The 26,067-nt window shown below is 49.1% G+C and overlaps 1 pseudogene; it reads left to right on the forward strand.

Moving 5' to 3' along the window:
- The first annotated feature begins 21,846 nt into the window (after nt 1-21,846).
- LOC120048650 lies at nt 21,847-23,275 on the forward strand (annotated as a pseudogene).
- The last annotated feature ends 2,792 nt before the right edge of the window (nt 23,276-26,067 follow it).

Below are 26,067 nucleotides of genomic sequence, written 5' to 3' on the forward strand. Positions count from 1 at the left end.
AACTCGAACCAGGTTCTCTAGTGGCATAGCTAGCACTGCGATGCAGCGTCTTAGACCACTGCGTCACTCGGGAGGCCGCCCATGGAATTATTTTTAACTATACATTTCCGCTACAGTCCTTTCACATACGTTAATTATTTATAACACAAATGGATTAACCCCTCAGATGTTTCTTAATTTTAGCCTACCGTGGTCATTTTTGAATCACCCCAGTTTGGTAGCCTATGCTGTTGGAAAGGTTTCCTGGCTATGGCCATGGTTGTTCATGCGGTTGTTACAATGTATCACTGACCAAATGTTCTCATAGAAGGGAGCAAACAAGTTTGATACAAGTGGTGAGACAAATTTTACATTGAAATCCGATTGCATACAGCTTTTGATTACTGAAATATCAGCCTCAATTTAACTTCAGAGTTGCTTTTCTTTCTGGGGGATAATCAGGGACATTGCTAGTACTAGCCTGGGACATGCCACCAAAATCGGGGACGTCTGGTCACCTTATGTTAGAGGTTAAAGTGTGGATGTGGTACATTCAATCACATGTTAATACCAACCTCACGCACCAATGCCCACTATGACCTGCTACACCTGAGCACTCACCTGTTCACTGACAGAAATGCGAGGACGATACAAAAATAGTCATGTGACTGAAATCATAAGTCCTTCCAAGCATGACATTGCAAAGTCATGTTCCTGTAGTTTAAGTGCCGTGTGTCACTGTCATTTGCATCCCATTACAAAAAACACATGATCGAGAAAGTGCAGACCTGGCTGTGGGTTTCGAGCCATGGCAGTTCCGCTTGGGATGATTTCATGTGATGTAGAGCCCAGGGACCAGCACTGAAATCAATCAGGAAGAAAACACCTTGCAATCTGATCACAGGATGTTTAAGATTTATCAGTATTAAAGTGCATTTACATTTCAGTGCTCGTTTTTTTGTGGCTTTTAAAAAAATGTACTTAAAAAAAAAAATCAAACTACCTAGGCGGTTGCACTGGGGCTTTTGGGTGTTGTTCTTATGAAGTCAAACTACTTGATGAAGTGGTAGACTGTAAAGAAGTACATTTCCCTGGCTGGTACCAACTTGTATTGTGGTCTGTCTGATAAAGTTAGATTTCAGCAGAAAGACAGCGCCGCTTCTCAGCCCCCCACCATCCCCAAGTGTGTCTGTGTGTGTGCGTGCGTGCGTACATACGTCAATGGGATGTTAATCCTCAGTTCTCATCACCTCTGAGCCCCTCAGTTTCGGGAAAACCTCTGAGCGTGCACCTCTCAATGTGTGACTGCGGTTTTCTCAGGTCTTTCTGTATCTCTGTTTTCATTTCTGTGTTTTTAAATGAATGAGCTCAAAACCCAAACATCCGCTCCTCACTTCCTCATTTACCGCTTTCTCTCTCTCTCCCTCATCGATCTCTCTCGCTTTTTCTTCTGATCATTTCCCTGCTTATCTCTCACTAACATTCTCTCACCCCTGTTCATCTCGCACCCCTCTGTGACACACTCCCCTGTTCATTGTCCTTCTAGCTGCTTGAATGAAAGACAGGTGTGTAGTCAGTGCAGTAACATGGGGACAGTACACAATGTATTTGATGAGTATAGTCATGCTTATATAATACAGGTGGGGAGGAAGTTTGTTCAGCAGTTCCTTGTAAAGCACATGTATTGTACCCAACAACTTTGGCTCACCGCTGTGCTTGGCCAGGGATATGCATCCAACCTATGCAGACATGTAGGTAGGGGCGGGGTCAATAAACTGGAGGAAATAGCTATAGTGCTGCCATGGCAAAAATCAAATCTAACTTTATTTATATAGCACATTTCTTAGAGGATACATTTGCATTTCAAAGTGCTTAACAAATTAAATAGTATAACAATAAAATAAGTGGACATGAGACTAATTGATTAAAATAAATATAGAATGGTATAATTTTTTTTTTTAAATAGTATGACTAAAAGCACCTTAAGTAAAAGCAAGGCTAAAAAGGTATGTCTTAAGATTCTTCTTAAAAATGTCTCCAGTTTCTGAGGCCCGCCCTCAAATCCTCCGGCACACTGTTCCAAAGGCCAGGACCATAGAGGCTGCTTTAAAGATCAATAAAGCAATTCTTTTTTTAATCGTTTCCAAAACTGACAGGCAACCATAAAGGCTATGTCAGGCTGCAGACTTAGGGTGGCTCAGTTGTTAGAGCTTGGTTCCTGCAATGTCAGAGTTGTGGGTTCAATTCCCACAGGGGTCCAGTTTGCAAAAAGTAAGAAATGTATGCATTCTGGATAAGAGGATCTGCTAAATGACAAAGGGCTTTTAAAAATGATTTATTGTAAATTGGACTGTGGTGTGTTTCTGGTTCCCCTTTGTTTAATACACCTGTCTTAGAGTCATCGCTCTCTCAGCTGGTCTGCTGGCCACAGCAACCCGCATTCCCTCGCCTCCCCCCAAACAGGATACCACATGTACGCCACTGCCAGTCTCTGTCGCTCAGTGTGTGTGTGTTTGAGTGCGGCCCAGCGCTCCTGCGTCAGTGTGCTTTGGGTTATCTGGGGCTGTGGTCTGCCCCACTTCCAGGAACAGGAGAGCGCACAGTTTCATCTTGAGAGAAAGAGAGAGAAAGAGAAAGAGAGGAACCATGTTCAAGTGTGTGATAATCTCACCGTTGCACTGAATGGAGACACTTGTTACTAGGTTAGTTAGGTGTTGATAGCTTTTTGAGGAATGTTGGCAGAGGCACCTCGCAAATACTCATCTGGGGACTCTTTTTAATCAGAACTGATGCCATTCTCATTGTGCTGCAATAATGCATGTTTGTCGTCTACTCACATACTCCACAAATACATGTTTACTATGTGACAAAGACTCTGCTGCAGATTCATTAATTCCGCTTCCTCACTGCATGGGAGAACCTAGTCAGATGGATGACCTATTATCACTGTAATCACTTGAGTGCCAATGTTGATCTGGTGGGAGTTTTTAGGCAAATTAAGATGGTAGTGAAGTGCCGCTACTGTGGGCTGCGTACAGACATATAGTGCCTTACGACAGTATTCCCCCCCCCCCCCCCCGCTTGGCATTTTTCCTATTTTACTACAACCTGGAATTAAAATAGATTTTTTGGGGGGGGGGTTGTATCATTTGATTTACACAACATGCCCACCACTTTGAAGTTGCAAAATATTTTTTTTTGTGAAACAAACAAGACAAAAAAAAAACAGAACTTGAGCGTGCATAACTATTCACCTCCCCCAAAATCAATACTTTGTAGAGACTCCTTATGCAGCAATTACAGTTGCAAGTCTCTTGGGGTATGTCTCTATAAGCTTGGCACATCTAGCCACTGGGATTTTTGCCCATTCTTCAAGGCAAAACTGCTCCAGCTCCTTCAAGTAGGATGGGTTCCGCTGGTATATAGCAATCTTTAAGTCATACCACAGATTCTCAATTGGATTGAGATCTGGGCTTTGACTAGGCCATTCCAAGACATTTAAATGTTTCCCCTTAAACCACAAGTGTTGCTTTAGCAGTATGCTTAGTGTCATTGTTCTGCTGGAAGGTGAACCTCTTTCCCAGTCTCAAATCTCTGGAAGACAAACAGGTTTCCCTCAAGAATTTCCCTGTATTTAGAGCCATCCATCATTCCTTCAATTCTGACCAGTTTCCCAGTCCCTGCCGATGAAAAACATCTCCACAGCTTGATGTTGCCACCACCATGCTTCACTGTGGAGATGGTGTTCTCGAGGTGATGAGAAGTGTTGGGTTTGCACCAGACATAGCGTTTTCCTTGATGGCCAAAATGCAACATTTTTGTCTCATCTGACCAGAGTACCTTCTTCCATATGTTTGGAGTCTCCCACATGCCTTTTGGCAAAACGTGTTTGCTTATTTTTTTTAAACCTCTTTGGGCTAGACGTGCCGCTAGCGCCCCACCTTGACAACATCCGGTGAAATTGCAGAGAGCGAAATTCAAAATACAAAAATCATAATATTAAACATTCATGAAAATACGTGTCTTACATCATTTAAAAGCTTAACTTCTTGTTAATCCAGCCGCTTTGTCAGATTTCAAAAGGCTTTACGGCGAAAGCATACCATGCGATTATCTGAGGACAGCGCCCCGTAATACAAAAGCATTAAAAACATTTTCCAAACCAGCAGAGGCGTCACAAGTCAGAAATAGAGAAAATAAATCACTTACCTTTGAAGCTCTTCCTTTGTTTGCAATCCCAAGGGTCCCAGCTACATAACAAATGGTCGTTTTGTTCAATAAAGTCCTTTATATCCCAAAAAAGTCAGTTTAGTTGGTGTGCTTGATTCAGTAATCCACCTGTTCCCCTCTTCAAAATGCATACAAAGGAATCCCAAAAGTTACCAATAAACTTCGTCCAAACAAGTCCAACAACGTTTCTAATCAATCCTCAGATACCCTAATATGTAAATAAACGATAAAATTTAAGACGGAGAATAGTGTGTTCAATACCGGCGATAAATAACGAAGTGCGCACCTTCATCCACACGCGCCACAAGACTACAGTCAAAATGAGAGCCACCTAGGAAAACTACAAATTCTAGCTCATTTTTCAAAAAACAAGCTGAAACCCTTTCTAAAGACTGCAGTTCCTATGGCTTCCACTAGATGTCAATCTGGGAGGATTTCCTTTGTTTTTCCCATAGACAGCCATTATGGGTGGTCACCTCCAAAAAAAAAACATCTGGATGTATTCTCCTCAGGTTTTTGCCTGCCATATCAGTTCTGTTATACTCACAGACATTATTTTAACAGTTGTAGAAACTTCAGAGTGTTTTCTATCCAATACTACCAATTATATGCATATCCTAGCATATCTGGGCCTGAGTAACAGGCAGTTTACTTTGGGCACCTTAGTCATCCGAACTTCTGAATACTGCCCCCTATCCCTAAAGAAGTTTTAAGCAATGGCTTTTTTCTGGTCAGTATTCCGTAAAGCCCAACTCTGTGGAGTGTACGACTTAAAGTGGTCCAATCTCCGCTGTGGAGCTTAGCAGCTCCTTAAGGGTTATCTTTGGTCTCTTTGTTACCTCTGATTAATGCCCTCCTTGCCTGGTCTGAGTTTTGGTGGGCAGCCCTCTCTTGGCAGGTTTGTTATGGTGCCATATTCTTTCTATTTTTTAATAATGTATTTAATGGTGCTCGTGGGATGTTCAAAGTTTCAGATATTTTTTCTATAACCCAACCTTGAACTGTACTTCTCCACAACTTTGTCCCTGACCTGTTTGGAGAGCTTCTTGGTCTTCATGGTGCTGCTTGCTTGGTGGTGGCCCTTGCTTAGTGGTGTTGCAGACTCTGGGGCCTTTCAGAACAGGCATGTATACTGAGATCATGTGACACTTAAATAAAGTCAACCTGTGTGCAATCTAACTAATTATGTGACTTCTGAAGGTAATTGGTTGCACCAGATCTTATTTAGGAGCTTCATAGCAAAGGAGGTGAATACATATGCACACCACTTTTCCGTTTTTTATTTTATTTTTGAAACAAGAACATTTTTCACTTCACCAATTTGGACTATTTTCTGTATGTCCATTACATGAAATCCAAATAAAAATATATTTAAATTACAGGTTGTAATGCAACAAAATAGGAAAAACGCCAAGGGGGATGAATACTTTTGCAAGGCACTGTAGCTCTTGGCTATTTGCGCAAGGGATAAGTAGTTTCCACTGGATCAGAGCATTATTTTTTTCTCCCTTTCATGCTGAGTGGTTATCGAAAGAGAGCTAAAAATGTTTTTCAAATAGTCTATGTTGAGGATGACCTTGTCATGACCTTGTCATTCTCAATGGATGTAAAAACAGACTTAGTTGACTCGCTGTTTGAGGTGAAGAAAAAATTACTTTCAGAAGTTCCACTGTGGTGGTGAGTTAAGACGATCAGAAATACTATCAGATCCCCAAATGGGCACATTCGTGCCTATATTTCCGCGCAGGCCAGGTAGCCTAGGCCTACTTGTATGTATGGTCAGGTGCTCGTCCTTGCTCAACATTAACAGAAGCGCTACAAATTACAATTAATAAATTGACAACTCCTAAATGGAATGAAATAAACCAAAACTTGTTCCTCAGAAGTGTAGCCTAGGTTGTGTGATCCTCAAACAACATGTACACTCCGACAATGAGAATGGTAAAAGACTGTTGTAGTAGTAATAAATTGAATGCATTAACAGAAATTACCATAAAACATTGTAGACTAGAAATTGGGGAAATTAAATGTACTACTGGTGATTCTGATGAGCAATCCCCGCGGCCTCCACAATGGATTAGTCCACTGAGACAGGAGTGAATCCATCAGGTCACTTTTGCCATAAAAATATATATTATATACTGCTCGACCAACAGCCTATCGACCAAACAATCGACAAGTCGACTAAATGGGGTCAGCCATTTAGACAGATACACTTGTGAATGTGGTGAAGGGCATTTGTACGGTGTGTGTGTGGTGAGGGGTGGTATTTGTACGGTGTGTGTGGTGATGGGTGTTTCTCACTTACCGGTAAGGGGAGCTAAGAGGAAAGAACTGACACACATGGCCAAACCATTTCTGTTTTTCTGATCAGACGGCTGAGTGGCTTCACTGTGCTGTATGGCCGTTAGTCAGGTCAGATTGCGAGAGGGGCGTCAACACTGTTGCACGTTTTACTGTTATGAGACTGTCTTGTGGTCATCTTCAGTTGCACCAGTCACCACAGTGCCGGTTAGAACTACACTTGTATGGAGATGGGTTTCAATTACAAAGACAAACTGTCATCCCTATTGTGTCTTTCTCTATGTGAAAGATTTGTTTACTCAAGTTGAATAAGAAATGAGGAAAACAAGGTTGTATTGGCTATGGTTTGTTGACATGTTTTGGTCTGTGTTACACTAGCTACACGGATGAGATGGCTGGTTGTGATTGGTTAGAACTGCCTTCTGCATTGACATCAGTCAAACACCCACCTCCAAACCTCAGGCTCTGTATAATGTTACCACATATCTCCACACCTGTGCTATGCATTGTACGTGATTTTGTGAAAGATGCATCCATCCAGCCACTCTGTGTGTGTGAATATGAAGGTCTACGGTGACACAGGTTGATCAGAGATGAATAATGTCTCAATGATCAGTCTGTATTAGTAACATACTGCCCTGTATAACACAATATACTCCTAATGCATAATGTTAGGTTGAATTACTCATAAGTGCAGGTAGGCACGCACCTGTCTTCAAGAGAGGCAGGTCTGAGATCCACCCAAGGCCGTATGCTGATAAGTGTTCTGTTAGGACTTGCCTTAAATCAAGCTCAGAAAGAATGTAATGTTTCGGCTTGGCACCCAAATATTACTTTAGCTGTCAAGTCCGTCTCTCTCTGCCTGGCAAAACAGAGCTAAGCTGTATGACCTCTCCCTATCTCTCACACGAGCCCTCCAACATAAGTTGTGAATTATTATATATATTTTTAGACCTGTGTTCACTTTGATGTTGATGCTAAGGGAATTGTTGGTTCAAGCTATGGACTAGTACTAAAATTTCTACTGAACAAAAATACAAAACGCAACATGCAACAATTTCAAATATTTTACTAAGTTACACTTCATATAAGCAAATCAGTCAATTGAAATAAATAGATTAGGCCCTAATCTATGAATTTCACATGAGTGGGAATACAGATACGCATTTGTTGGTCACAGATACCTTAAAGGTAGGAGCTTGGATCAGAAAACCAGTCAGTATCTGGTGTGACTACGATTTGCCTCGTGCAGCGCAACACATCTCCTTCAGAGTTGATCAGGCTGTTGATTGTGGCCTGTGGAATGTTTTCCCACTCGTCTTCAATGTCTGTGCGAAGTTGCTGGATATTGGCAAGAACTGGGACACGCTGTCGTACACCGATCCAGAGCATAAGTTGTGAGTTTTATATATATATATATATAAAAAAAATGTTAAACCTGTGTTCACTTTGTTGATGCTAAGGGAATTTTTGGCTCAAGCTATGGACTTGTACTACAATTTCTACTGAACAAAAGGCTCTGGTGATATCAGCGGATAATTGGCACGACAATGGGCCTCAGGATCGTGTCACGTTATCTCTGTGCATTCAAATTGCCATTGATCAAATTAAATTGTTCGTGGGCTGTAGCTTATGCCTGCCCGTACCATAACCCCACCGTCAGTCCATTTACAACGTTGACATCAGCAAACCACTCGCCCACACAATGCCATACATGTTGTCTGTGGTTGTGAGGTCGGTTGGACGTACTGCCAAATTCTCTAAAACGACGTTGGAGGCGGCTTATGGTAGAGAAATGAACATTCAATTATCTGGCAAAGGCTCTGGTGAACATTCCTGCAGTTAGCATACCAATTGCACGCTCCCTCAACTTGAGACATCCGTGGTACTGTGTTGTGACAAAACTACACATTTTAGTGGTCTTTTATTGTCCCCAGCACAAGGCGCACCTGTCAAATCTAATTTTATTTGTCACATGCGCCAAATACAACAGGTGTAGACCTTACCGTGAAATGTTTACTTACAAGCCCATAGCCAACAGTACAGTTCAAGAAATAGAGTTAAGAAAATATTTACTAAATCAAAATAAAGTGAAAATAAAAAGTAACACAGTGGAATTACATAACAATAACGAGGCTATATACAGGGGGCACCGGTACTGAGTAAATGTGCGGGGGTAGCAGCAGTATAAAAACAAAGGGGGGGGGGGGGTTCAATGTAAATAGTCTGGGTATCCATTTGATTGATTAATTGTTCAGCAGTCTTAAAACTTAGGGGTAGAAGCTGTTAAGGAGACTTTTGGACCTAGACTTGGCGCTCCGGTACCGCTTGCCGTGCGGTAGCAAGAGAACAGTCTACGAACAGTGGGTTAACTGCCTTGTTCAGGGGCAGAATGACAGATTTTTACCTTGTCAGCTCAGGGATTCGATCTTGCAATCTTTTCAGTTACTATTCCAACGCTCTAACCACTAGGCTACTTGCCACCCAATTTGCAACCAAGCTTTAACTTCCTGACTGATGAGATGTTGCTTCAATATATCCAAACCGTAGTCTGGCTTTTTATGGCGGCTTTGGAGCAGTGGCTTCTTCCTTGTTGAGTGGGCTTTCAGAGTATGTTGATATAGGACTCGTTTTACTGTGGATTGCTCCCAAGGATGAACCAGACTTGTAGTCTACAATATTTTTTCTGAGGTCTTGGCTGATTTCTTTTGATTTTCCCATGATGTCAAGCAAAGAGGCACTGAGTTTGAAGGTAGGCCTTGAAATACATCCACAGGTGCACCTCCAATTGACTCAAATTATGTAAATTAGCCTATCAGAAGCTTCTAAAACCATAACATAATTTTCTGGAATTTTCCAAGCTGTTTAAAGGCACAGTCAACTTAGTGTATTTAACTTTCTGACCCACTGGAATTGTGATACAGTGAATTCTAAGTGAAATAATCTGTCTCTAAACAATTGTTGGAAAAATTACTTGTGTCATGCACAAAGTAGATGTCCTAACCAACTTGCCAAAACTATAGTTTGTTAACAAGAAATTTGTGGAGTGGTTGAAAAATGAGTTTTAATGACTCCAACCTAAGTGTATGTAAACTTCCAACTTCAACTGTATATTGCTGCTACTGTATGCTATTGAACACATACTGTTATGTTCTAATGAGACAAAATCCTTTTGGCTACTGGTACATGGTAACATGCTAACAAAATGATGACTTTGACCAAATCCTGGGGTGAAGTGAGCCAGGTTGAGTTCAGTTTGCTTCAACAGTTGCTACGTTATGTGACTGTTTGTACTGAACCAGATGTTTCCTCAAAACGGTGCGCACCGTTTTTCAACAGCCTTTGAGGCACATTTGTTCCTATTTGGTGGGTGTTGCCTGATCAATATCGGTGTGACCATTTATAGTCGCAAAACTCATGCAGCACAAACGATATATACGGTAATCGCCCTCTGGGCCACCGTAATCACAACTTTTTTAACTGGTCATTTAGTACAGTACCATTTTTGTCGTACTTAACACACGCCTGGGTTGAACATAAAGCTGGGGTTATGGTTAGTTTTAGTGTTAGTGTTGAGGCTACAGTTACGGTTGAGCCAAATTGAGTTATTATGAGTACGTTAAATGTTTATTATGAGTTGGATAAACTGATTGATTGGTTGAATTATTTTCAGTTGGGTAAACTTGTTATTTTGAGAGATGGATAAATGTATTATTCTTGTATTATTCTGACTTAACTCAATATCTCTACTCAACAACAATATTTCAAATTGAGGTTGGTAAACGTATTGGGCTAGAGTTGAGCTGGGATGTTGACATGAAGCTAGGGTTAGTTAGGGTTGAGGGTTAGGGTTTGGGTTGAGCAGGGATGTGGACATGAAGCTAGGGTTAGTTAGGGTTGAGGGTTAGGGTTGAGCAGTGATGTGGAAGAGAAGGTTGGGTTAGATTTAGGGTTGAGGCTAGGGTTAGGGTTCGGGTTGAGCAGAGACTTGGACATGAAGCTAGGTTTAGGGTTGAATCTATGGTTATGGGTAAGATTGGAGTTGAGACAGGGTGTAGACTTTAATCTACTGTCAAGGTATATTTATAATAAATATAATAAGTTGGACTACCCAAGTGTGTGGTTATTTTGAGTGTTTTACTGTATATTAATTGCATACAGTATAACTTATGTAATGATTCAAAATCAAATTTTAAGACAGCCTTGTATGACTTTTCAACAAAACCCCTTAAACCCAGTTTACTTGTTTACAAAGCTCAAATTGGCCTTGGTAGCAGCAAAGCTGTGTTTGTCGACTTCTCCAACAGAATACCAACGTGTGAACCACACAGCTGTGTTGCAGTCATGTTGAGGTCAAGATACAGTCTGAACTGCATAGAATACTGGTCATCTCAAACCGGCAGTTGTAGTGCACTGTACATGTATCACTGTCTCCTGTAAGAAATTCAATCAAATCTAGATGTCAATAACCTGCACTTTAAAGTACTGGGACTAATGACAACAGATATTTAGCTTTCTGCTACCTTCAGGGTGTCACGTCCTGACCATAGTGCTTATGTGTTTTGCTTGTTTTAGTGTTGGTCAGGACGTGAGCTGGGTGGGCATTCTATGTTGTGTGTCTAGTTTGTCTGTTTCTGTGTTCAGCCTAATATGGTTCTCAATCAGAGGCAGCTGTCAATCGTTGTCCCTGATTGAGAATCATATATAGGTGGCTTGTTTTGTGTTGGGATTTTGTGGGTGGTTGTTTTCTGTGTCAGTGTTTGTGCCACACGGGACTGTGACGGTTAGTTTGTTTTGTTATTTTGTAATTGTATATTGTTTTCATGTTATTAAATCATGGAAACTTACCACGCTGTACATTGGTCCTCCGATCCTTCTCGCCTCTCCTCGTCCGATGAGGAGGACGAAATAGACTGCCGTTACAGAACCACCCACCAAACCCGGACCAAGCAGCGTGGCAACGGGCAGCAGCGACAGCAGCAGCGGTACCAGGAGGAATGGACATGGGAGGAAATTCTAGACGGTAAAGGACCCTGGGCAGAGCCAGAGGATTGTCGCCGCCCCAAAGCGGAGCTGGAGGCAGCAAAAGCGGAGAGGCGGCATTATGAGGCGCTAGCAAGGCAGAGCGGCTGGAAGCCCGAGAGGCTCACCCAAAAAATGTATTGGGGGGGGGGGGGGCTAAAGGGGAGTGTGGCGAAGTCAGGTAGGAGACCTGCGCCAACTTCCCGGGCTTACCGTGGAGAGCGAGAGTACGGGCAGACACCATGTTGTGCGGAAGAGCGCACGGAGTCTCCTGTACGTGTGCTTAGCCCGGTGCGGTACATTCCAGCTCCACGTATCGGCCGGGCTAGAGTGGGCATCGAGCCAGGTGCCATGAAGCCGGCTCAACACATCTGGTCTCCAGTGCGTCTCCTCGGGCCGGTGTACATGGCACCAGCCTTACGTATGGTGTCCCCGGTTCGCCAGCACAGCCCAGTGCGGGCTATTCCACCTCGCCGCACTGGCCTGGCTACGGGGAGCATTAAACCAGGTAAGGTTGGGCAGGCTCGGTGCTTAAGAGCTCCTGTAAGCCTTCACGGTCCGGTATATCCGGCGCCACCTTCCCGCCCCAGCCCAGTACCACCAGTGCCTACACCACGCACCAGGCTTCCTGTGCGTCTCCAGAACTCTGTTCCTCCTCCACGCACTCTCCCTATGGTGCGTGTCTCCAGCCCAGTACCTCCAGTTCCGGCACCACGCACTAAGCCTCCTGTGCGTCTCCAGAGCCCTGTACGCACTGTTCCTGCTCCCCGCACTAGCCTTGAGGTGCGTGTCTCCAGTCCGGTACCACCAGTTCCGGCACCACGCACCAGGCCTACTGTGCGCCTCAGCAGAGTCGGTCGCCTGCCCAGCGCAGTCTGAGCTGCTTGCCTGCCCAGCGCAGTCTGAGCTGCTTGCCTGCCCAGCGACGTCTGAGCTGCCTGCCTGCCCAGCGACGTCTGAGCTGCCTGCCTGCCCAGCGCCTTCCGAGCCATCCGTCTGCCCAGCGCCTTCCGAGCCATCCGTCTGCCCAGCGCCATCCAAGCCATCCGTCTGCCCAGCGCCATCCGTCTGCCCCGAGCAATTAGAGCCGTCCGTCAGTCAGGAGCCGCTAGAGCCGTCAGTCAGTCAGGAGCCGCCAGAGCCGCCAGCCAGTCAGGAGCCGCCAGAGCCGCCAGCCAGTCAGGAGCCGCCAGAGCCGCCAGCCAGTCAGGAGCCGCCAGAGCCGCCAGCCAGTCAGGAGCCGCCAGAGCCGCCAGCCAGTCAGGAGCCGCCAGAGCCGCCAGCCAGTCAGGAGCCGCCAGAGCCGCCAGCCAGTCAGGAGCCGCCAGAGCCGCCAACCAGTCAGGAGCTGTCAGAGCCGCCAGCCAGTCATGAGCTGCCCTCCAGTCATGAGCTGCCCTCCAGTCATGAGCTGCCCTCCAGTCATGAGCTGCCCTCCAGTCATGAGCTGCCCTCCAGTCATGAGCTGCCACTCAGTCCGGAGCTGCCACTCAGTCCGGAGCTGCCACTCAGTCCGGAGCTGCCCTTCAGTCCGGAGTTGCCCTTCAGTCCGGAGTTGCCCTTCAGTCCGGAGTTGCCCTTCAGTCCGGAGTTGCCCTTCAGTCCGGAGCTACCTCTCTGTCCTGAGCTACCTCTCTGTCCTGAGCTACCTCTCTGTCCTGAGCTACCTCTCTGTCCTGAGCTACCTCTCTGTCCTGAGCTACCTCTCTGTCCTGAGCTACGTCTCTGTCCTGAGCTGTCTCCTAAATCTAGGGGGGACCTTTGTGAAGGTTCCTAGACCAGGGTCGGGGGCGAGGGTCGCCACTCAAAGGACGCTAAGGAGGGGGACAAAGACAATGGTGGAGTGGTGTCCTCGTCCTGCGCCGGAGCCGCCACCGCGGACAGATGCCCACCCAGACCCTCCCCTTGAGTTTTAGGGGTGCGTTCAGAGTCCGCACCTCAGGAGGGGGGTACTGTCACGTCCTGACCATAGTGCTTATGTGTTTTGCTTGTTTTAGTGTTGGTCAGGACGTGAGCTGGGTGGGCATTCTATGTTGTGTGTCTAGTTTGTCTGTTTCTGTGTTCAGCCTAATATGGTTCTCAATCAGAGGCAGCTGTCAATCGTTGTCCCTGATTGAGAATCATATATAGGTGGCTTGTTTTGTGTTGGGATTTTGTGGGTGGTTGTTTTCTGTGTCAGTGTTTGTGCCACACGGGACTGTGACGGTTAGTTTGTTTTGTTATTTTGTAATTGTATATTGTTTTCATGTTATTAAATCATGGAAACTTACCACGCTGTACATTGGTTCTCCGATCCTTCTCGCCTCTCCTCGTCCGATGAGGAGGACGAAATAGACTGCCGTTACAGAACCACCCACCAAACCCGGACCAAGCAGCGTGGCAACGGGCAGCAGCGACAGCAGCAGCGGTACCAGGAGGAATGGACATGGGAGGAAATTCTAGACGGTAAAGGACCCTGGGCAGAGCCAGAGGATTGTCGCCGCCCCAAAGCGGAGCTGGAGGCAGCAAAAGCGGAGAGGCGGCATTATGAGGCGCTAGCAAGGCAGAGCGGCTGGAAGCCCGAGAGGCTCACCCAAAAATGTATTGGGGGGGGGGGCTAAAGGGGAGTGTGGCGAAGTCAGGTAGGAGACCTGCGCCAACTTCCCGGGCTTACCGTGGAGAGCGAGAGTACGGGCAGACACCATGTTGTGCGGAAGAGCGCACGGAGTCTCCTGTACGTGTGCTTAGCCCGGTGCGGTACATTCCAGCTCCACGTATCGGCCGGGCTAGAGTGGGCATCGAGCCAGGTGCCATGAAGCCGGCTCAACACATCTGGTCTCCAGTGCGTCTCCTCGGGCCGGTGTACATGGCACCAGCCTTACGTATGGTGTCCCCGGTTCGCCAGCACAGCCCAGTGCGGGCTATTCCACCTCGCCGCACTGGCCTGGCTACGGGGAGCATTAAACCAGGTAAGGTTGGGCAGGCTCGGTGCTTAAGAGCTCCTGTAAGCCTTCACGGTCCGGTATATCCGGCGCCACCTTCCCGCCCCAGCCCAGTACCACCAGTGCCTACACCACGCACCAGGCTTCCTGTGCGTCTCCAGAACTCTGTTCCTCCTCCACGCACTCTCCCTATGGTGCGTGTCTCCAGCCCAGTACCTCCAGTTCCGGCACCACGCACTAAGCCTCCTGTGCGTCTCCAGAGCCCTGTACGCACTGTTCCTGCTCCCCGCACTAGCCTTGAGGTGCGTGTCTCCAGTCCGGTACCACCAGTTCCGGCACCACGCACCAGGCCTACTGTGCGCCTCAGCAGAGTCGGTCGCCTGCCCAGCGCAGTCTGAGCTGCTTGCCTGCCCAGCGCAGTCTGAGCTGCTTGCCTGCCCAGCGACGTCTGAGCTGCCTGCCTGCCCAGCGACGTCTGAGCTGCCTGCCTGCCCAGCGCCTTCCGAGCCATCCGTCTGCCCAGCGCCTTCCGAGCCATCCGTCTGCCCAGCGCCATCCAAGCCATCCGTCTGCCCAGCGCCATCCGAGCCATCCGTCTGCCCCGAGCAATTAGAGCCGTCCGTCAGTCAGGAGCCGCTAGAGCCGTCAGTCAGTCAGGAGCCGCCAGAGCCGCCAGCCAGTCAGGAGCCGCCAGAGCCGCCAGCCAGTCAGGAGCCGCCAGAGCCGCCAGCTAGTCAGGAGCCGCCAGAGCCGCCAGCCAGTCAGGAGCCGCCAGAGCCGCCAGCCAGTCAGGAGCCGCCAGAGCCGCCAGCCAGTCAGGAGCCGCCAGAGCCGCCAGCCAGTCAGGAGCCGCCAGAGCCGCCAGCCAGTCAGGAGCCGCCAGAGCCGCCAACCAGTCAGGAGCTGTCAGAGCCGCCAGCCAGTCATGAGCTGCCCTCCAGTCATGAGCTGCCCTCCAGTCATGAGCTGCCCTCCAGTCATGAGCTGCCCTCCAGTCATGAGCTGCCCTCCAGTCATGAGCTGCCCTCCAGTCATGAGCTGCCACTCAGTCCGGAGCTGCCACTCAGTCCGGAGCTGCCACTCAGTCCGGAGCTGCCCTTCAGTCCGGAGTTGCCCTTCAGTCCGGAGTTGCCCTTCAGTCCGGAGTTGCCCTTCAGTCCGGAGTTGCCCTTCAGTCCGGAGTTGCCCTTCAGTCCGGAGCTACCTCTCTGTCCTGAGCTACCTCTCTGTCCTGAGCTACCTCTCTGTCCTGAGCTACCTCTCTGTCCTGAGCTACCTCTCTGTCCTGAGCTACGTCTCTGTCCTGAGCTGTCTCCTAAATCTAGGGGGGACCTTTGTGAAGGTTCCTAGACCAGGGTCGGGGGCGAGGGTCGCCACTCAAAGGACGCTAAGGAGGGGGACAAAGACAATGGTGGAGTGGTGTCCTCGTCCTGCGCCGGAGCCGCCACCGCGGACAGATGCCCACCCAGACCCTCCCCTTGAGTTTTAGGGGTGCGTTCAGAGTCCGCACCTCAGGAGGGGGGTACTGTCACGTCCTGACCATAGTGCTTATGTGTTTTGCTTGTTTTAGTGTTGGTCAGGACGTGAGCTGGGTGGGCATTCTATGTTGTGTGTCTAGTTTGTCTGTTTCTGTGTTCAGCCTAATATGGTTCTCAATCAGAGGCAGCTGTCAATCGTTGTCCCTGATTGAGAATCATATATAGGTGGCTTGTTTTGTGTTGGGATTTTGTGGGTGGTTGTTTTCTGTGTCAGTGTTTGTGCCACACGGGACTGTGACGGTTAGTTTGTTTTGTTATTTTGTAATTGTATATTGTTTTCATGTTATTAAATCATGGAAACTTACCACGCTGTACATTGGTCCTCCGATCCTTCTCGCCTCTCCTCGTCCGATGAGGAGGACGAAATAGACTGCCGTTACAGAACCACCCACCAAACCCGGACCAAGCAGCGTGGCAACGGGCAGCAGCGACAGCAGCAGCGGTACCAGGAGGAATGGACATGGGAGGAAATTCTAGACGGTAAAGGACCCTGGGCAGAGCCAGAGGATTGTCGCCGCCCCAAAGCGGAGCTGGAGGCAGCAAAAGCGGAGAGGCGGCATTATGAGGCGCTAGCAAGGCAGAGCGGCTGGAAGCCCGAGAGGCTCACCCAAAAATGTATTGGGGGGGGGGGGGGGCTAAAGGGGAGTGTGGCGAAGTCAGGTAGGAGACCTGCGCCAACTTCCCGGGCTTACCGTGGAGAGCGAGAGTACGGGCAGACACCATGTTGTGCGGAAGAGCGCACGGAGTCTCCTGTACGTGTGCTTAGCCCGGTGCGGTACATTCCAGCTCCACGTATCGGCCGGGCTAGAGTGGGCATCGAGCCAGGTGCCATGAAGCCGGCTCAACACATCTGGTCTCCAGTGCGTCTCCTCGGGCCGGTGTACATGGCACCAGCCTTACGTATGGTGTCCCCGGTTCGCCAGCACAGCGCGGGCTATTCCACCTCGCCGCACTGGCCTGGCTACGGGGAGCATTAAACCAGGTAAGGTTGGGCAGGCTCGGTGCTTAAGAGCTCCTGTAAGCCTTCACGGTCCGGTATATCCGGCGCCACCTTCCCGCCCCAGCCCAGTACCACCAGTGCCTACACCACGCACCAGGCTTCCTGTGCGTCTCCAGAACTCTGTTCCTCCTCCACGCACTCTCCCTATGGTGCGTGTCTCCAGCCCAGTACCTCCAGTTCCGGCACCACGCACTAAGCCTCCTGTGCGTCTCCAGAGCCCTGTACGCACTGTTCCTGCTCCCCGCACTAGCCTTGAGGTGCGTGTCTCCAGTCCGGTACCACCAGTTCCGGCACCACGCACCAGGCCTACTGTGCGCCTCAGCAGAGTCGGTCGCCTGCCCAGCGCAGTCTGAGCTGCTTGCCTGCCCAGCGCAGTCTGAGCTGCTTGCCTGCCCAGCGACGTCTGAGCTGCCTGCCTGCCCAGCGTCGTCTGAGCTGCCTGCCTGCCCAGCGTCGTCTGAGCTGCCTGCCTGCCCAGCGTCGTCTGAGCTGCCTGCCTGCCCAGCGTCGTCTGAGCTGCCTGCCTGCCCAGCGTCGTCTGAGCTGCCTGCCTGCCCAGCGTCGTCTGAGCTGCCTGCCTGCCCAGCGTCGTCTGAGCTGCCTGCCTGCCCAGCGCCGTCTGAGCCATCCATCTGCCCAGCGCCGTCTGAGCCATCCGTCTGCCCAGCGCCGTCCGAGCCATCCGTCTGCCCAGCGCCGTCCGAGCCATCCGTCTGCCCAGCGCCATTCAAGCCATCCGTCTGCCCAGCGCCATCCGAGCCATCCGTCTGCCCCGAGCAATTAGAGCCGTCCGTCAGTCAGGAGCCGCCAGAGCCGCCAGCCAGTCAGGAGCCGCCAGAGCCGCCAGCCAGTCAGGAGCCGCCAGAGCCGCCAGCCAGTCAGGAGCCGCCAGAGCCGCCAGCCAGTCAGGAGCCGCCAGAGCCGCCAGCCAGTCAGGAGCCGCCAGAGCCGCCAACCAGTCAGGAGCTGTCAGAGCCGCCAGCCAGTCATGAGCTGCCCTCCAGTCATGAGCTGCCCTCCAGTCATGAGCTGCCCTCCAGTCATGAGCTACCCTCCAGTCATGAGCTGCCCTCCAGTCATGAGCTGCCCTCCAGTCATGAGCTGCCACTCAGTCCGGAGCTGCCACTCAGTCCGGAGCTGCCACTCAGTCCGGAGCTGCCACTCAGTCCGGAGCTGCCCTTCAGTCCGGAGCTGCCCTTCAGTCCGGAGCTGCCCTTCAGTCCGGAGCTGCCCTTCAGTCCGGAGTTGCCCTTCAGTCCGGAGTTGCCCTTCAGTCCGGAGTTGCCCTTCAGTCCGGAGTTGCCCTTCAGTCCTGAGCTACCTCTCTGTCCTGAGCTACCTCTCTGTCCTGAGCTACCTCTCTGTCCTGAGCTACCTCTCTGTCCTGAGCTACGTCTCTGTCCTGAGCTGTCTCCTAAATCTAGGGGGGACCTTTGTGAAGGTTCCTAGACCAGGGTCGGGGGCGAGGGTCGCCACTCAAAGGACGCTAAGGAGGGGGACAAAGACAATGGTGGAGTGGTGTCCTCGTCCTGCGCCGGAGCCGCCACCGCGGACAGATGCCCACCCAGACCCTCCCCTTGAGTTTTAGGGGTGCGTTCAGAGTCCGCACCTCAGGAGGGGGGTACTGTCACGTCCTGACCATAGTGCTTATGTGTTTTGCTTGTTTTAGTGTTGGTCAGGACGTGAGCTGGGTGGGCATTCTATGTTGTGTGTCTAGTTTGTCTGTTTCTGTGTTCAGCCTAATATGGTTCTCAATCAGAGGCAGCTGTCAATCGTTGTCCCTGATTGAGAATCATATATAGGTGGCTTGTTTTGTGTTGGGATTTTGTGGGTGGTTGTTTTCTGTGTCAGTGTTTGTGCCACACGGGACTGTGACGGTTAGTTTGTTTTGTTATTTTGTAATTGTATATTGTTTTCATGTTATTAAATCATGGAAACTTACCACGCTGTACATTGGTTCTCCGATCCTTCTCGCCTCTCCTCGTCCGATGAGGAGGACGAAATAGACTGCCGTTACAGAACCACCCACCAAACCCGGACCAAGCAGCGTGGCAACGGGCAGCAGCGACAGCAGCAGCGGTACCAGGAGGAATGGACATGGGAGGAAATTCTAGACGGTAAAGGACCCTGGGCAGAGCCAGAGGATTGTCGCCGCCCCAAAGCGGAGCTGGAGGCAGCAAAAGCGGAGAGGCGGCATTATGAGGCGCTAGCAAGGCAGAGCGGCTGGAAGCCCGAGAGGCTCACCCAAAAATGTATTGGGGGGGGGGGGGGGCTAAAGGGGAGTGTGGCGAAGTCAGGTAGGAGACCTGCGCCAACTTCCCGGGCTTACCGTGGAGAGCGAGAGTACGGGCAGACACCATGTTGTGCGGAAGAGCGCACGGAGTCTCCTGTACGTGTGCTTAGCCCGGTGCGGTACATTCCAGCTCCACGTATCGGCCGGGCTAGAGTGGGCATCGAGCCAGGTGCCATGAAGCCGGCTCAACACATCTGGTCTCCAGTGCGTCTCCTCGGGCCGGTGTACATGGCACCAGCCTTACGTATGGTGTCCCCGGTTCGCCAGCACAGCGCGGGCTATTCCACCTCGCCGCACTGGCCTGGCTACGGGGAGCATTAAACCAGGTAAGGTTGGGCAGGCTCGGTGCTTAAGAGCTCCTGTAAGCCTTCACGGTCCGGTATATCCGGCGCCACCTTCCCGCCCCAGCCCAGTACCACCAGTGCCTACACCACGCACCAGGCTTCCTGTGCGTCTCCAGAACTCTGTTCCTCCTCCACGCACTCTCCCTATGGTGCGTGTCTCCAGCCCAGTACCTCCAGTTCCGGCACCACGCACTAAGCCTCCTGTGCGTCTCCAGAGCCCTGTACGCACTGTTCCTGCTCCCCGCACTAGCCTTGAGGTGCGTGTCTCCAGTCCGGTACCACCAGTTCCGGCACCACGCACCAGGCCTACTGTGCGCCTCAGCAGAGTCGGTCGCCTGCCCAGCGCAGTCTGAGCTGCTTGCCTGCCCAGCGCAGTCTGAGCTGCTTGCCTGCCCAGCGACGTCTGAGCTGCCTGCCTGCCCAGCGTCGTCTGAGCTGCCTGCCTGCCCAGCGTCGTCTGAGCTGCCTGCCTGCCCAGCGTCGTCTGAGCTGCCTGCCTGCCCAGCGTCGTCTGAGCTGCCTGCCTGCCCAGCGTCGTCTGAGCTGCCTGCCTGCCCAGCGTCGTCTGAGCTGCCTGCCTGCCCAGCGCCGTCTGAGCTGCCTGCCTGCCCAGCGCCGTCTGAGCCATCCATCTGCCCAGCGCCGTCTGAGCCATCCGTCTGCCCAGCGCCGTCCGAGCCATCCGTCTGCCCAGCGCCGTCCGAGCCATCCGTCTGCCCAGCGCCGTCCGAGCCATCCGTCTGCCCAGCGCCGTCCGAGCCATCCGTCTGCCCAGCGCCGTCCGAGCCATCCGTCTGCCCAGCGCCGTCCGAGCCATCCGTCTGCCCAGCGCCTTCCGAGCCATCCGTCTGCCCAGCGCCATCCAAGCCATCCGTCTGCCCAGCGCCATCCGAGCCATCCGTCTGCCCCGAGCAATTAGAGCCGTCCGTCAGTCAGGAGCCGCCAGAGCCGCCAGCCAGTCAGGAGCCGCCAGAGCCGCCAGCCAGTCAGGAGCCGCCAGAGCCGCCAGCCAGTCAGGAGCCGCCAGAGCCGCCAGCCAGTCAGGAGCCGCCAGAGCCGCCAGCCAGTCAGGAGCCGCCAGAGCCGCCAACCAGTCAGGAGCCGTCAGAGCCGCCAGCCAGTCATGAGCTGCCCTCCAGTCATGAGCTGCCCTCCAGTCATGAGCTGCCCTCCAGTCATGAGCTGCCCTCCAGTCATGAGCTGCCACTCAGTCCGGAGCTGCCACTCAGTCCGGAGCTGCCACTCAGTCCGGAGCTGCCACTCAGTCCGGAGCTGCCCTTCAGTCCGGAGCTGCCCTTCAGTCCGGAGCTGCCCTTCAGTCCGGAGTTGCCCTTCAGTCCGGAGTTGCCCTTCAGTCCGGAGTTGCCCTTCAGTCCTGAGCTACCTCTCTGTCCTGAGCTACCTCTCTGTCCTGAGCTACCTCTCTGTCCTGAGCTACCTCTCTGTCCTGAGCTACCTCTCTGTCCTGAGCTACGTCTCTGTCCTGAGCTACGTCTCTGTCCTGAGCTGTCTCCTAAATCTAGGGGGGACCTTTGTGAAGGTTCCTAGACCAGGGTCGGGGGCGAGGGTCGCCACTCAAAGGACGCTAAGGAGGGGGACAAAGACAATGGTGGAGTGGTGTCCTCGTCCTGCGCCGGAGCCGCCACCGCGGACAGATGCCCACCCAGACCCTCCCCTTGAGTTTTAGGGGTGCGTTCAGAGTCCGCACCTCAGGAGGGGGGTACTGTCACGTCCTGACCATAGTGCTTATGTGTTTTGCTTGTTTTAGTGTTGGTCAGGACGTGAGCTGGGTGGGCATTCTATGTTGTGTGTCTAGTTTGTCTGTTTCTGTGTTCAGCCTAATATGGTTCTCAATCAGAGGCAGCTGTCAATCGTTGTCCCTGATTGAGAATCATATATAGGTGGCTTGTTTTGTGTTGGGATTTTGTGGGTGGTTGTTTTCTGTGTCAGTGTTTGTGCCACACGGGACTGTGACGGTTAGTTTGTTTTGTTATTTTGTAATTGTATATTGTTTTCATGTTATTAAATCATGGAAACTTACCACGCTGTACATTGGTTCTCCGATCCTTCTCGCCTCTCCTCGTCCGATGAGGAGGACGAAATAGACTGCCGTTACACAGGGTCAACTTCATTCCACACCATGATGGAAACTGCTTCGTCATAATGCTGACCTTGGCAGTGCACCTTTTGCCTCTGATTGGCTTTCTCTTGACCAATCAAACAGTTCCATTAAACGGGGCGGCACACCTGATTCTGCATATATACCAGGGGTGCAGATTAGCCCCTTTCATCGACAGGATCATACAGCAACCATGATTTCTCTGGTCTTCGTTCTGCTCATTGGAGCCGCTTGTGAGTATAGTAATGATCATAGAAAAAAGAACAGGACTGTGTAATGACACTAACATCACAAAGGTGTTTCTTTGATGTTATTAAGAAATATGTTGTTGTTTTATCATAGTGCTATGCTTTTCCATCTCAAAAGCTGAGGTAATATAGCTAAGAATGTGCCTGCTCTCTGTTTACAGTCGCCACGGAGGACGACAAGATTGTCGGAGGGTATGAGTGCAAGGCCAACTCCCAGCCCCACCAGGTGTCTCTGAACTCTGGGTACCACTTCTGTGGTGGCTCCTTGGTCAATGAGAACTGAGTTGTGTCTGCTGCTCACTGCTACAAGTCGTAAGTACACTCCCAAGTGAACTGCTAGCAATAACATATTGAGTCAATAACACCTTGCAACAATTTGATAAGCTTAACTTTTGCCAAACTAAAGGACACAAGTGAACTCCACATTCACATGAACTCTCTCTCTTTCAGCCGTGTGGAGGTGCGTCTGGGCGAGCACAACATCAAGGTGACTGAGGGTAGCGAGCAGTTCATCTCTTCATCCCGCGTGATCCGTCACCCCAACTACAGCTCCTACAACATCGACAATGACATCATGCTGATCAAGCTGAGCAAGCCCGCCACCCTCAACACCTACGTGCAGCCTGTTGCTCTGCCCAGCAGCTGTGCCCCCGCTGGCACAATGTGTACCGTCTCTGGATGGGGCAACACCATGAGCTCCAGTGAGTGCAGCAATAACGGCAACATGCTAATGTATTTTGGGGCTATGTTAAAAAATATACTTGGTCAGGTAACCATTGCCAGTGTTAAAATGTAAATGATCCATAATTGACATGTTCTGCCTTTAATTTCCTCTTCTTTCTTTCTATTCATTCTTTAATTTTTCATCAATCCTTACAGCCGCCGATAGCAACAAGCTTCAGTGTCTGAACATCCCCATCCTGTCCTACAGCGACTGTAACAACTCCTATCCTGGCCAGATCACCAATGCCATGTTCTGCGCTGGATACCTGGAGGGAGGCAAGGATTCTTGCCAGGTACTTACCACATACTTACCACACTGACCTCAATTCAGGGGTACCACAAGGATGACTTTAAATTGACTTATTCAATTGATTAGAAATAAATTGAGAATAAAATAACCAATTCATCTCTCTCTCTCTCTCTCTCTCTCTCTCTCTCTCTCTCTCTCTCTCTCTCTCTCTCTCTCTCTCTCTCTCTCTCTCTCTCTCTCTCTCTCTCTCTCGTGTTTGTACTCTCACTCTCCTTAGAAATCTTTGTAAAGGTCTTTCTATCTTCTCATGTCAAGTAGTTTTACCAGTAACCACCAGCAAATTGTTTAAGTATGGATCTTTTCTTACTAAAATATGCATGCGGTAAATTCATTGTGTCATGGTACCCTACCTTAACAATTTGATTTGTATCAATACAGCAAGATACAACAAGGAACATTATTGATTACATTGATTTGTTTCTATAGTTGTGTATTGATGCGTTGCTGCTCACAATAGCTGATGTAGGGATGTTAAAAGTGTGGCATAATTGCTCCTCCTTCATACCCATTTAGAGTATTCTCTCTGTGAGAGTTGTGTTGCTACTGAAATACTATGTAGTGCAACATGAATATGGTTAGATCTTACATAATGTTTGTATATTGGGTTGCATGATTTAGAGTCAATACCCCTTGAATATGCATCAGTCAGACTGAGTCTAGATGCTAAATACTGTACTTCAATATTCACAGTGAGAGATTTCATAACCTCCATTATTGAGAGGGACAATCAGAGGCATCAGAGTTCCCCAACATTCAGGGCTTAGCCCTGGGCCATCACAGGACAATATCTGCATATTAATGAATAAGAGGTGCTTGGCTATAAATATCTATTATAAGGTTGTAATTCACTTCAGGACATATGAAAGCCATACACTAGGGGAGAGTGGGGTAAGTTGAGCCACTCTCGTTTCTAGGAAACCATACACAATGTTAATCATTTGACCAAATATTTACAAAAAGGCCTTCATTTCATTGAGTCTGTGAAGTAAGAAACCACATGGATAAAGTGGTAAGCAAGTTAGGTCCAAAAAACTAAAACTAATGTATTTATTGTGTTAGAGGTTTCATGACGCTTTCAAGGCATTATAGCTGGGATATGAGGTATCAAAAGGGCCTGGCTTATGTTCAAAGTATAAAAAAAACCACAGTGTTTGCTAGGTGGTAAGCCTTTGTTGAAAGATGCTTAAAATGATTAAAAGACAAAACGTGATTGTGATGAATTGTGTTTTTAAAAACGGTACTAGTGAGATTTCATTCAGTCCAGAAATGTGTAGCCAGCTTGACTTACCCTGTCCTGCAGCTAAACTTACCCCATACCTGAAGTAAGTTGTGCCAAGAAACCACTTTTTTAAAATGATTATAACATCCGGAAATATATGTAGATATACTATATTTCCCTTGATGGAGTGATGCTGAGAAACTGCTGATTATTTTGGTTATGCATCTGGGACCATTCGGAATACAATAAAAAAAATATATATATACAGTACCAGTCAAAAGTTTGGACAGAGATTCTTTATTTTTACTATTTTCTACTTTGTAGAATAATAGTGACAACATCAAAACTATGAAATAACACATATGTAATCATGTAGTAAGCAAAAAAAGTGTTAAACAAATTAAAAATATTTTATATTTGATATTCTGGGGGCGGCAGGTAGCCTAGTGGCCAGTACCCGAAAGGTTGCTCGATCGAATCCCCGCGCTAACAAGGTAAAAATCTGTCGTTCTGCCCCTGAACAAGTCAGTTAACCCACTGTTCCTAGGCTGTCATTGTAAAAAAGAATTTGTACTTAACTGACTTACCTAGTTAAATAAAACAATTATTCAAAGTAGCCACCCTTTGCCTTGTTGACAGCTTTGCATGCTCTTAGCATTCTCTCAACCAGCTTCATGAGGTAGTCACCTGGAATGCATTTCAATTAACATGTGTGCCTTGTTAATTTGTGGAATTTCTTTCCTTCTTAATGCGTTTCAGTCAAACAGTTGTGTTATGACCAGGTAGGGGTGGTATACAGAAGATAGCCCTATTTGGTAAAAGACCAAGTCCATATTGTGGCAAAAACAGCTCAAAAAAGCAAAGAGAAATGAAAGTCCATCATTACTTTAAGACATGAAGGTCAGTCAATACGGAAAATGTCAAGGATTTTGAAAGTTTCTTCAAGTGCAGTTGCAAAACCCATCAAGCGCTATGATGAAACTGGAGGACCGCCACAGGAAAGGAAGACCCAGAGTTACCTCTGCTGCAGAGGACAAGTTTGTTAGAGTTACCAGCCTCAGAAATTGCAGCCCAAATAAATGCTTCACAGAGTTCAAGTAACAGACACATCTCAACATCAACTGTTCAGAGGAGACTGTTTGAATTGGGCCTTCATGGTCAAATTACGGCAAAGAAACCACTACTAAAGGACACCAATAAGAAGAAGATACTTGGTTGGGACAAGAAACACGAGCAATGGACATTAGACCAGTGGAAATCTGTATTTTGGTCTGAGGAGTCAAAATGTGAGATTTTTGGTTCCAACCGCATGTCTTTGTGAGATGCAGAGTAGGTGAACGGATGATCTCCGCATTTATGGTTCCCACTGTGAAGCATGGAGGAGGAGATGTGATGATGTGGGGGTGCTTTGCTGGTGACACTGTCTGTGAGTTATTTAGAATTCAAGGCACACTTAACCAGCATGGCTACTACAGCATTATGCAGCGATACGCCATCCCATCTGGTTTGCCCTTAGTGGGACTATCATTTGTTTTTCAACAGGACAATGACCCAAAACACACTTCCAGGCTGTGTAAGGGCTATTTGACAAAGAAGGAGAGTGATGGAGTGCTGCATCAGATAACCTGGCCTCCACAATCACCCAACCTCAACCCAATTGAGATGGTTTGGGATGAGTTGGAACACAGAGTGAAAGAAAAGCATCCAAAAAGTGCTCAGCATATGTGGGAACTCCTTCAAGACTTTTGGAAAAGCATTCCACGTGAAGCTGGTTGAGAGAATACCAAGAGTGTGCAAAGCTGCCATCAAGGCAAAGG

This window comes from Salvelinus namaycush, chromosome 5 (genome assembly GCF_016432855.1).
Source record: "Salvelinus namaycush isolate Seneca chromosome 5, SaNama_1.0, whole genome shotgun sequence".
NCBI lineage: Eukaryota > Metazoa > Chordata > Actinopteri > Salmoniformes > Salmonidae > Salvelinus > Salvelinus namaycush.